The sequence below is a fragment of the Sinocyclocheilus anshuiensis genome, unplaced genomic scaffold (assembly GCF_001515605.1).
Source record: "Sinocyclocheilus anshuiensis isolate Anshui unplaced genomic scaffold, SAMN03320099.WGS_v1.1 scaffold450, whole genome shotgun sequence".
In the NCBI taxonomy this organism is placed as follows: domain Eukaryota; kingdom Metazoa; phylum Chordata; class Actinopteri; order Cypriniformes; family Cyprinidae; genus Sinocyclocheilus; species Sinocyclocheilus anshuiensis.
Genome location: NW_015546056.1, coordinates 807,290 through 818,865, shown reverse-complemented (window position 1 = coordinate 818,865; position 11,576 = coordinate 807,290).

Here is an 11,576-nt window from a genome sequence, read left to right as displayed (position 1 = left end):
TCAGCAGCAAGCAAAAGAGGTTCGACAGGAAACATGATGCATTTTTCAAAATAAAAGTCGGGCGTGAAACAAAATAAAAACTTGAGTTCTGGCGAACAGTTTTGGTTTTGTTTTATTTTATAATTTTATTTTGTTTGCGTTTTTTAATCACAAATACTATATATTGAAACTAGCTTTAAGCTGTATCACGATAAGTCATGTTTCAAAATGACATCAAAATAAATCCATACAAAACAATAAAACATCGGTTCAGTGGTCTATAAAAAAATAATTAAACCGCATAACAAATGAGCACATTTAGTGTCTTGCTTATGCTCGTTTTCAATGTCCTAATGCTGGCAAACAAAGCTAAGATCGCTCCATCTGACTGCACTATTTGTAATGGTTCAATTACATTAGATAGACAGCTTAGAACAAGCTCTCACAGAGGATGCTGAGTTCACAAAATGAACCCTTTTGGGTCCAACAAGTCATAGTCATTTCTGAGTATTCTGGGTGTTTTGTTCTCTGAACTCTTTCTGAGTATCACACGTCTTAAAAAGTGAAAATGTGCAGTTTATACCCAGAGACATTTACCTTTATTTAGGGATATTCCAAAAGAAACAAACAAAAAAAAACAGATCTGTTTAAAGCATTGGTGAACATTACAAAAAGTAAGCCTATATTATTAAGACTGTAACACCTCAGTGGTACAAAATACATAAAATGATTCACAAGTGTTTCAGATATGGCAACCCAGGTTTGCACAGAGTACAGCACAAATGGGGGGATTGTGGATTGTTTTTTCATACAAGATTAGTTTCCTAGAGGAGGTGAACACTGAATAAATTCATCTTCAGTCTGACCGCACTAAAGATTATATTCTTGTATGATTTGTGAGTGCATTTCTCTGCTGAGGGGAAAGGATGGGAATAATTTTGGACATGAACAAGGCCTGAGTTAATCCTTCATTTGGACAGATGGGGGAGCTAGCTGACCAGAAGAGGCAGATTATAGCAGGAAGATTGGGTGCATGGATTTACTTGAGATTTTTCTAGATTTAAGATAGTGGTGGGTCAGGACAAAACTCTCATTTTGGTTGAGTCTTAAGGGTAAGTGGCCCTTCTGCTGTTCGGGACACATGGATGGATGTTACCAGGTGTAAATGGAAGGAAGACAGGCTGTTAGTTTCTGTCTTCCCTAGGGAAAAAAAAAATACTGACATATCATTTGAGACTTACTGATATAAAAAATATAATTAAACTTTATTTGGAGTACTACTTTCGCAAAAATTCACATTTATTAATATTAAGCCTAAAATGTCTTTTAATGTCACTATTGATGAGGATTGTGTGCTCTTTGAATAATATATTGTCTTTAAATGCAAGATATTTAAAGTGTACCTAAAGTATACTTACAATAGTTCCACTTCAGCACAATCAAATATACTTCAGTATATCTTTAGTTGGACTTCAACACTACTTCCACACAATTAAAGTGCATTAAGCACAAAATTAGTTGTTCCAATTTAGCAAACTCTACGTATACCAGTTTAGTCTACCAAAAGTTCAGTTTGGTATTTTTATTAAGTATATAATATGTAAATGTATTTGTAGTATACTTAGCATGAAATCAATGTAATTTAAGTACATTTTAGTATATTTATTTTTCACTAGGGTTCAGTCGCTTGCAAGTTAAAATCAAGTTCAACTAAAACTATAAAAACATTTTTGTTACTTGAAATTTAACTTAATTTAACTCAAATAAAATATTAAAAACCATAAACCTATTTTATTGTAGCTAATAGCATTTCTCACTTTTTTTTAAACCTGATGTAAAATAACTAAAACTGAAATAATCAAAAAAACTTATATAAAAATCGCAAAACAAAATTACCAAAAACTTTAACTATAATTAAAATGAAAACCAAAAATATATATATATATAAAAAAAAAATACTTAAAATATGTATCTTTAAAAGAAGTGCATATGGAGCTGGTATCACAGGATCACTTTTTTTTCAGCCTAGATAGTCTTAAACAAGATTAGGAATAAATAGATGGCAAGTCTGTGTCAGGCAGCATTGTGTGGGAATGCATTGTGAATGATGATCAACAGTGAGGATAGCGGAGGTGGTGAGGGGGAGTCGAGAGACGAGGTCAAAAGTACAGGTCAGGGAAGTGCTGATTCTTGGAACGGAAGTCTTGGCTGATTTTACACACGTCAGAAAAGTAACAGAAAAGTGTGAGGAATGTCCAAAGGCCTTCAGTTGAGTTTCCTTCATGCTATACACTGTTTCTTCTGTTTGAGTGTAGTAATTGAGGACATGATGGATGATGAGGTAATATCTGCAGACATGCTGAGAGAAGTGGGAACTTTCGAGGGTCCAGAACTTTCTGCTGAAGATGACGAAGGATAGTTTAGGGAAGAGGAGGTGGTGAGTAGATGGCAAATAGGGTAACAGAGAGAGGCGATACTGTCCGTCTGTGTCTGTTCTTTAAACCGGACAGCTGCTTATGTAACAACCACAAGACAAAATGGGAAGGGAGCCATTTTCTCATACATTTAAACAAATGATGTAGTTTGTTATCTTTGTAGGTCTTTCTTTTCTATCTGAAGCTCCTTATTTCGAGCTATCTGTTTCGTTTTCATCCCTTGCGGATATCCTCCCTCTCTGCGTTCTTCTGTTTTTATACTGATAGAGCGTAACCTTTTGGCTTTCGTCACTTATATTTGGCCTCTTCCTGAAACACAGGCCTGAGCACTGGAGAAAGAAGGCACAGGGTGTAGGCGGCCTTATGTAATTTCTTTGTGCTGCTCAGTGAAAACAATTAGTGGATACACATTAATTATGACTAATGTATTCTGTCAAAAGACTCACAGAGTGCAAAACAACACAAATAAACAGGACGTCTTGTAGTGTAATTTTTAACTAAACTATTTTATCATTACGTTTTTAGCATTGATAAGAAATGATTATTGAGCAGCAAATCAGAATGATTTCTGAAAGATCATGTGACACTGAAGCCTGGAGTAATGATGCTGAAAATTTTTGCTTTGCATCACAGGAATAAATAACATCTTAAAATATATTCAAATTGAAAACAGTTCTTTTAATTTTCAAAAATATTACTAGTTTATACTGTGTTTTTGACCAAATAAATGAAGCCTTGGTGAGCATAAGAGACTTAGATATTTAGACAGATGTATCTAATGCGTATAACGTAAAGAGGAAATTAATTGTGACATCATTGTAGGCTGACATTAATTAAAAGCCCTATGCTCCAATGTGCTTCGCCCCTCCACGCCATCATTATAAGTACCAATTAAATTACTGACGCCCTGCTTGTTTCAAACTGGAAAACTCTCATTGAGGATGAGGACAGAGTCGCCCACAGACTGCTGGGTTTTCTGGGACACTAAGCACTGCGGGTCTGGGACAGGGTGGCCGAGGTGACGAGGTGATGCTGGGGGGACATAAGGCAATCCCACAAGCCCTGTGAAACACAGCAGGAGATGTAGCACTGCCGTTTACACCATGAAGAGTTAAGCACCCCGCTGACTGCACACAGAAGAGGATCAAGGCCCTCCTTTCTGATTGGCTGTTACCATGTGTTCACGCAGCTGAGAGATGTTGACTGTAAAAAAAAAGTCACTCTTGCTCATGTCAAAGTCCTGCTAATTTAAACACATTTTGTTGACAAAAAGAAGGTCAAGTTTGCTTAAAATGGAGAGAAATTGCATTGGAGCATAAACTTGTAAATGATAACGTGGAGTATTTAGTTGTTTTTGCATTTGACTTAAGGTTGGAATATGCTACATGACTTTTGCCCAGATTTTTGCCCCAATTTACGGTCTGGATGAGTTGATGCTAGTCAGAGCCAGTCTGCAGATTTTGGGCAGTTGGAGTTGACAGTTTTTGCAGAAAATTGCATAGTGTATGAAGGGCACAGATGTTTTTAGGATTTCCAGATGATTTTTTTATCTTCAGACTGTGACTCCATCCAGAGATATAAAACATGTTTGAGCGCGATTTTAGAACACATATTGTTTTCATTTGTCATGTGTATTCTAGCAACATATTTCTGCATGAATTTGTTGTGTTCGTGAAGTCTGGTAGTAGTGTGTGATCCTCAGTGGCGTTTAGTGTATGATGCATATCAAAAGGAGACCTATTATGCCCCTTTTTACAATATGTAATATAAGTCTCAGCTCAAAATACCCCATATCATTTTGAAAATGCCTATTTTGAGTGAAGCAGAAACACACTGTTTTCGTGCATGTCTCTTTAATGAGCTGTTGCTCCCCGCCCCCTTTTCCAGAATAGGGTTGTGAATTTACAGCTCATTCCTCAGATGCTCTGCTAAAAAAACGTGTGTTTGATTTTGATTATCATGTATATCGCGCTGAAATCATGTGTTTTAAACCATAATTAAACTTCTGATATGAGCGCAATGTTAACGTTTGTATTGGGTGTGCCCTCACACTGCTCATGTCATGTGACCTGTCTTCCAAAAAAGGACATATGCAAATAAAGGCAGTTCCAGTTCTGATTTTTTACACGGCACCCCTGCTCTCGATAGACGGCACCCCGGTTGGGAAACACTGCATTAAAATACTGAGTAGTGAGCATGTTTTTTCCTCCGTATAATTAAATATAATTTGCTGGTTATCATACGCAAAAATGGCTGTGCCAATACACACACACATCTAAAGCACGCGCACAGAAAGCGGTTGTCACATGGCATGTGAGTGCTAAACTAAGTGCTCTTTCATGACTTATTGCGCTTAAACAGTCAAATACAAACAAGCTTATGTTAAAACACACGAGTTACAAAAACAGTCGGTAATGTCTGTGAAGGTAAACAGCTGGAAAACTGTGCAGCCAAAGACAGAACAGTTAGAACGCTTTGTTTGAACTTTCGCCATGGCGTACCATTAAACTGGTACACCGTTGTCACTTGCAAAATCACAATGGCGGCGCAGTGGGTGGAAACGTGCAGATTAAGGGGCGGTAATATTATAATAAGATCTCCTTTCTACATCACAGGCCAGGGGGAGCAAAATCTGACACACTCATTTTTTCACAAGCTTGCAGAGAAAGGCTTACCCCCAAAGAAATGCACCGGGACCCGATTATAGCACTTAATCACAGAAAAAGATTTTCATGATATGTCACCTTTAAAAGTTGTGTAGTGTGTTCCTACCTAAATGCAATTTCATTCCATCACTATTCATGAGCAAACAGAATCAAGTAAATCATGCAGTTTCACTGAAGCAAAGCTTCGCTATTTACTTACTTGAGGAAAATGCATTGATGTTTTCAAAGTTGTTCTAAATCAAAAGAGAAAAGCATTAACCTTATCAAATTCATTGCTATAATTTGATGAGGTCACTTTTTTTTTTTTTGCAATAAATCTATGCAACTGGTATGTGCAAATCAAGGTGATTTATAATACCTGAAGAAAGTTATCCATTAGCATGCCATTAATCTCAATGGCAGCTGGTTGGCTGGACCACATAAGTACACGATTTTAACATTTGCTTATCAGCTAAACCACATGTGACTCTTATTGGAGCCACTACTAAATAACATAATGCTGGATTGGCTAATGGCTTCACAAGAGCATGCACACACAGCCCCAAACCCTTCATTAGTGACTATCCCAAACTATGACCTCTACAGCAGCAGACAGTGACAAGTATAAATCTTTTTCATGTTTTCAAGAGCTTTTTACAGGTTAAAAACATCAGCTAAAATAAATGGTAAGGACAAGTGGAACTAGGTACAGCGCTCTATAAAAATCCAAACCCATTACACTGCATTGCAAATGAGCACAGGGAATTCAGCGTCTTGCTTAAGCTAATTATCAGTGTCTCAACATGCTGGCAAACACCGCTAACATCGCTCCAGCTGACTGCACTATTTGTAATGGTCCAATTACACAAGATAGACAGCTCAGTAAAAGCTCAGTCAGAGAGGAGAGGTTGTTGAATTCACAAAAATGAAGTCTTAATGCTTGTCATTTGACATTTCGGAGTATTTTGAGGTATTCTGACCTTCTCAGAAGAATGAGGACTGTTGTCAAACGGGTTTCCTGACAAACACTCTAAGAAACACACTCTCTCTAAGAACACACTCTAAGAAAAGTCCATAAAAACACAGCCCAGTGTACTTGTGTTTTAACATGAAGGAATTGCCTGTATTACCCAAATTTTGAATGACGCATTGCATTATGTAGTATTTTAGGGTTGAAGGAAATGTCTGTAAATTTACAGGAACATGGGTAATTTTCTGCCTTGACGTTATCCATTTTTCTTTGGATTTCTTACTTACGGTGTGTCTGATATTGTGTGGACAAACAGATAGACGCACCCCTAAACTCATGCCATTGGTTGAGCCAGTGTGTCCAGAGGTTTAAACAATTAGACTTTTAATTTGCTGTGTTATTCGATATTTGAAGTACTCATTTTAAGAAATGTAAGATTTAAAGTTTGAAAACTTTCTATTTTAAACTTGCATTGAAAAAATTCCCCATTTTTTTCCCCAGCTATAATGATGCCCTATTTACATACTGAATTTTGATTTGCCCCACCCCCAAACTCATGCTATTGGTTGAACCAATGTGACTGGATGTTTATATGACTGAAAGCATCAAAAGGACATAGAAACATATAAACCTGAAATAAATAAAATTATTGTAAAAGTTGTCCATATCACTCATATGCTATATTCCAAATCACAATAATGACTGACATTTAAAGGGATAGTTCACCCAAAAATTGTCATTAATTACTCACCCTCATGTTATGACCCCAGAAAGGTAGTAAGGACGTCGTTAAAATAGTCCATGTGACATCAGTTTTTCAACTGTAATGTTATGAAGCTATGAGAATACTTTATTTTGTGCACAAAGAAAACAAAAATAATGACTTTATTCAACAATTTCTTCTCTTCCATGTGAGTCCTCAACGCGCATTCACGATAGTACCACGACATGCGCGTGGTGCTGCTGACGTGGAAGCCGGCAATACTAAATTGTTGAATAAAGTCATTATTCAACAATTGGTTCAAGTGGTTCAATAAGGTCGAACCACTAATGTCACATGCACTACTTTAACAATGTCCTTACCACCTTTTTGGGCCTTGAACGTAGTAGTTGCGGTCTATGTAGCATCAGAAAGCTCTCGGATTTCATCAAAAATATCTTAATTTGTGTTCTGTAGATGATCGAAAGTCTTTGGGTGAACTAACCCTTTAAGTCATTATTATTCACTGGTAATCATAATAGATCAGTTCAAATCATTCAGACCAATGTTATGAAGTGGATCAATGATTAATTGAAAAGAATACAATTCATTCATAAATCAGTACTTCTATCATGAACATATAGTTAGAGATTGATACTGATGTACATTTTGGTTCTGTTGAACTGTTATGGTGTTTTTTGTCATTCACTTTCTGTATATTGAAAAGAGTGACCAGGGTTTTCTTTGAAAATTCACATTTGATATCCCACAGAAGACTGAAACAGCATGTATTATTAAATACATCAAAGCTATGATGCTACGAACCATGCTTTGCGTAATTGTGAAGTCCACTAAGGTGAATTGACTGGAAATTTGTCCGTGGTTGGGTGTGTGCGTGCGGAAATGACCTTTATATTTTTAAAAGGCTTATTTCTCAGCCAATTGTGCGATACTATTGGTAGCCACTGTTGGAAAGAAAGAGGAAGTCCCATGGCCTGAATTGGCAGACCCTCCTATTTTCCTGCACTTTGTTTTCTCGTGCACTATAAGGATCAGAAATCTCTGAATCAACTGATCCAAAAATGAAATCTTTGTAGTTGGGGAAAGAGTGGAAGTCTGGCTTTCGTAAGGAGTCTGGTCCTGTGTCCATGGGAAGGAAGAGAGACACAAAGCCTCCAGGAGGGGATTGTTATGGTTGAGATGCATGCGTTTGCCCCTGAGGAGGGTGAAGTTTGGGCTCGCATCTGCGCTCTAAATAGTGGCACTGCCGAAACGCATCACTGGAAAAAACGACCCTGGGGAAGACGCAGAGGAAGAGAAGTCTCTCGTCGCTAAGCTGTTTTGCTTGTTTTCTATAATTTCCCCCAGTGTTTTTCTTTTTGCCTGTGATTGCTTCCAGAATAAATAATGATTAAGCATGGGCTTGCTCTCATTACTGTGTTTGTCCTTCAACTGAAGCCAGTGTCCAGATAACAGCCTTCACCAAGCCTGACCTGCACTGTTTGTCCCAAAAACAAGAAATCAATCTCACACTCACCAAATGTATTTACTAGGGCTGGGTTTTGACACAAATTTCACGATTCGATTCGATTCTCATTCACAAGCTGGAAAAAAAATCTCAACTAATGCTGTAAAATATACATGAGAGTCAGTTGGTACTACATTACTATAATATCGAAGGTTAAAATTGACTGATTTGTTAAAATTACACTTAATGAAGCTTTTAAAATAATAAAGTTACTTTATATTTACTTAAAATATACTTAAAATAGTTACTTAAAATATTTCTACTTCAATTAATTTGTTTGAAATATAAACATAATGGTGGCTGTCATAAAAACTTGATGGATTTATTCAAACATAAATCAAACATTGAAGAACAGTAAAATTGATAATGAATATGTTATATGGTGCATATATTTAGCAAAATGCCCCTCTACAGTTTATTTTTCAATCTGACTAATGAGTGTATGGTCACCGAATATGCTTTTCTGAGGTAAATGTGACGTTACATGACATTGTTTGTTTACACAAATGCAAATGCAGACATGGTTTTATGTTTAGGCGGCGCGATGCAACACGTAAAAAGACAGTGTAAGTCATTATAATCCGTAATTATGTCCCCACTGGATGCAACGAATGCCTCGTTTATAATGGGTTTTCATGTTTTTGAATCATCGCTCCGGCCGGACAGGGCATCATCACAGTATGGTAGGGGCATAACATTTCCGTCACACGCTTGAGGTATTCGGCCAATCACAACGCACTGGATAGCTGGCCAATCAGAGCACACCTCGCTTTTTCAGACCGATGAGCTTTGTAAAAATCGACGCGTTTCAGAAAGGCGGGGCATAGAGGAGAAACAATAATGTACAGTATGTGGAAAATAATGTGTTTTTTTAACCTTAAACCGCATAAACACATTTCATTACACCAAATACACAAAATAATGTTCTTTTTAGCAGCATCATATGACCCCTTTAAGAATCGATATCGTTCCGTAAAAATGAGAATCGATTAATATCGAGATATCAATATTTTTACCCAGCCCTAGTATTTACCATGTTTTTTTTCGAGATGTACCATGAAAATAATGGTTATTTATACAGTAGTATAATAAATAGCATTGTGGTAGCCTAATCAAAGAGTATCATGGTGTATATCAGATGAGATCACACTGGTATTACCACCATCTGATGCCTACACTTTACCATGGTAATAACATGGTAATTTTTTTCTAAAGATACACTACAGACCAAAAGTGTGGAATAACAATTTTTTTATGTTTTTCAAAAAGAAGTCTTTTATGCTCACCAAGGCTGCATTTATTTGATGCAGTAAAAACAGTAATATTGTGCAATGTTTTTACGATTTAACATACCTGGTTTCTATTTTAATATATTTTAAAATGTAATTTATCCTTGTGATGGCAAAACTGAATTATCAGCATCAGAAATCATTCTCATATGATGATTTGCTGCTCAAGAAACAATGTCAGATTTGCAATTGCATGAATAAATTATATTTTAAAAGCATTTAACGTAGAAAACAGATTTTAAATTGTAGTAATATTTCACAATATTAATATTATAAGTAGAAGAAAAAATGGTCAGGCTACTGTATTTTTAATAAATAAATGCAATCTTGGTGAGCATAAGAGACCTATTTAAAAAACATGTAAAAATCTTAATTATAGCAAACATTTGACCTGAAGTTTGCTTTTAATTTGGGTTTACTCTGATAGGAGCCTGATTATTAACTAATTGATATTTTAATAATTTAACAAGATTCCATTCAAACTTGAAGTAGACCATTTAAGCCTTTGCTGTGTCTGTTTTGGATTTTTGGTAAACATTTAAAAAGTTTGTAAAAATGTATAATTTAAAGTTAGATTTTTAAAAATACTTTATACACTGAATAATATTCTCTAGAATTCTGCCCACCAGCAATGATGCCGTTTGCATACTGAATTATTTTTGCTTGCATCTATTTGCACATTGTGAATGGTCTTTTCTCTCTTTTTTTTATATCTTTTTAACCATACAACCTCATTTACATTTCAAAGATGTTTTCATAATGCACGTTAATTCACATACACAGAAAACAAAGCACATGTTGAGAGTCTTGACATTTCATTTATGCAAAACCAAAGTCTATAATATAAGCTTCTCCAAAATTTGAACACTATTTCCTTTGCTGCTTTGCAAACAATATTATATCCTTCAAAAATATTGCAAATCTAGTTTCAAAAACTTTTTTTGGGATAAATAGCAAAAGTCTACACACAGATGTTTGAGACTGTGAAATCAAAGGGACGGCTCTCTGCACGTGTATTCTGGATCGATGGACATTAAACGAGGTGTTGTTAATGGATTGCCATAATAGACATTTCAGGTTGACTTCTTTCTGCCACATTTTGTGTTTGCCAATACACCGCCTCAGACGCAGTACCTGTGCAAAGACAGGAAGCTGCGTGAGGCCGTGTCCATTTGTCTGTGGAAGATGGAGAGCGAGGAAGGATTTTAACATGGGGAGTCTATGGGATTGACTCCCTTTTGCAGCCAGCCTCTAGCGGCCAGTTGATGAATTACAGTTTAAGTCACTTCCTTGTTGGCTTCACAAGAGAGAGCGGGAGGTTGCCGCTTGGATGAGACGCATTCAAGAAGTGTTGTTATTGTCAACTAAAACTAAAGCAATTAAAAGTGTTTTCATTAATTGAAATAAAGAAATAAAATGGTGAAAAAATTTATGAAAAACAAAAATGAGAAAAACTGATTGAAATATGTGTAAGTGACTAAAATGACAAATTAAAACAAATCAAGCTAAATAGAAATATATAATAAAAACAACAAACACATACAATTACTAAAACAAACTAAAATCAAAATGAAAATATACAAATAAAATAATTCTAAATATGAATAAATACTATAATAGTATATAAATATCACTAAAATAACACTGATTAAAAGTATTTTTAAAAAGTTATACCCAAGTTGCTACAGTGTCTGGGTACTGCAAACAGTTGACAAACTATATTACTGTTTGTTGCTTATTATTAATAATAAATGTATCTATTGAACATTAGTATCTTACACACAAAAAAATTTAACTATGACGTACTCAATTTTTTTGGTGAAATAATTTTAAACTAATTTAAGAATAATAAATAGATTTTAAAGCTTTAAAAAAATCAATGAAATATAGCTTATGAATGGAGTAAATGTAAGTAAAAATTGTAATTAGATAATACATTAATAACTACATTTAGTACCATGAATAATAAACCTATGAGTAGACCCAATGAGTACTAAAACTACACACACACACACACACACACACACACA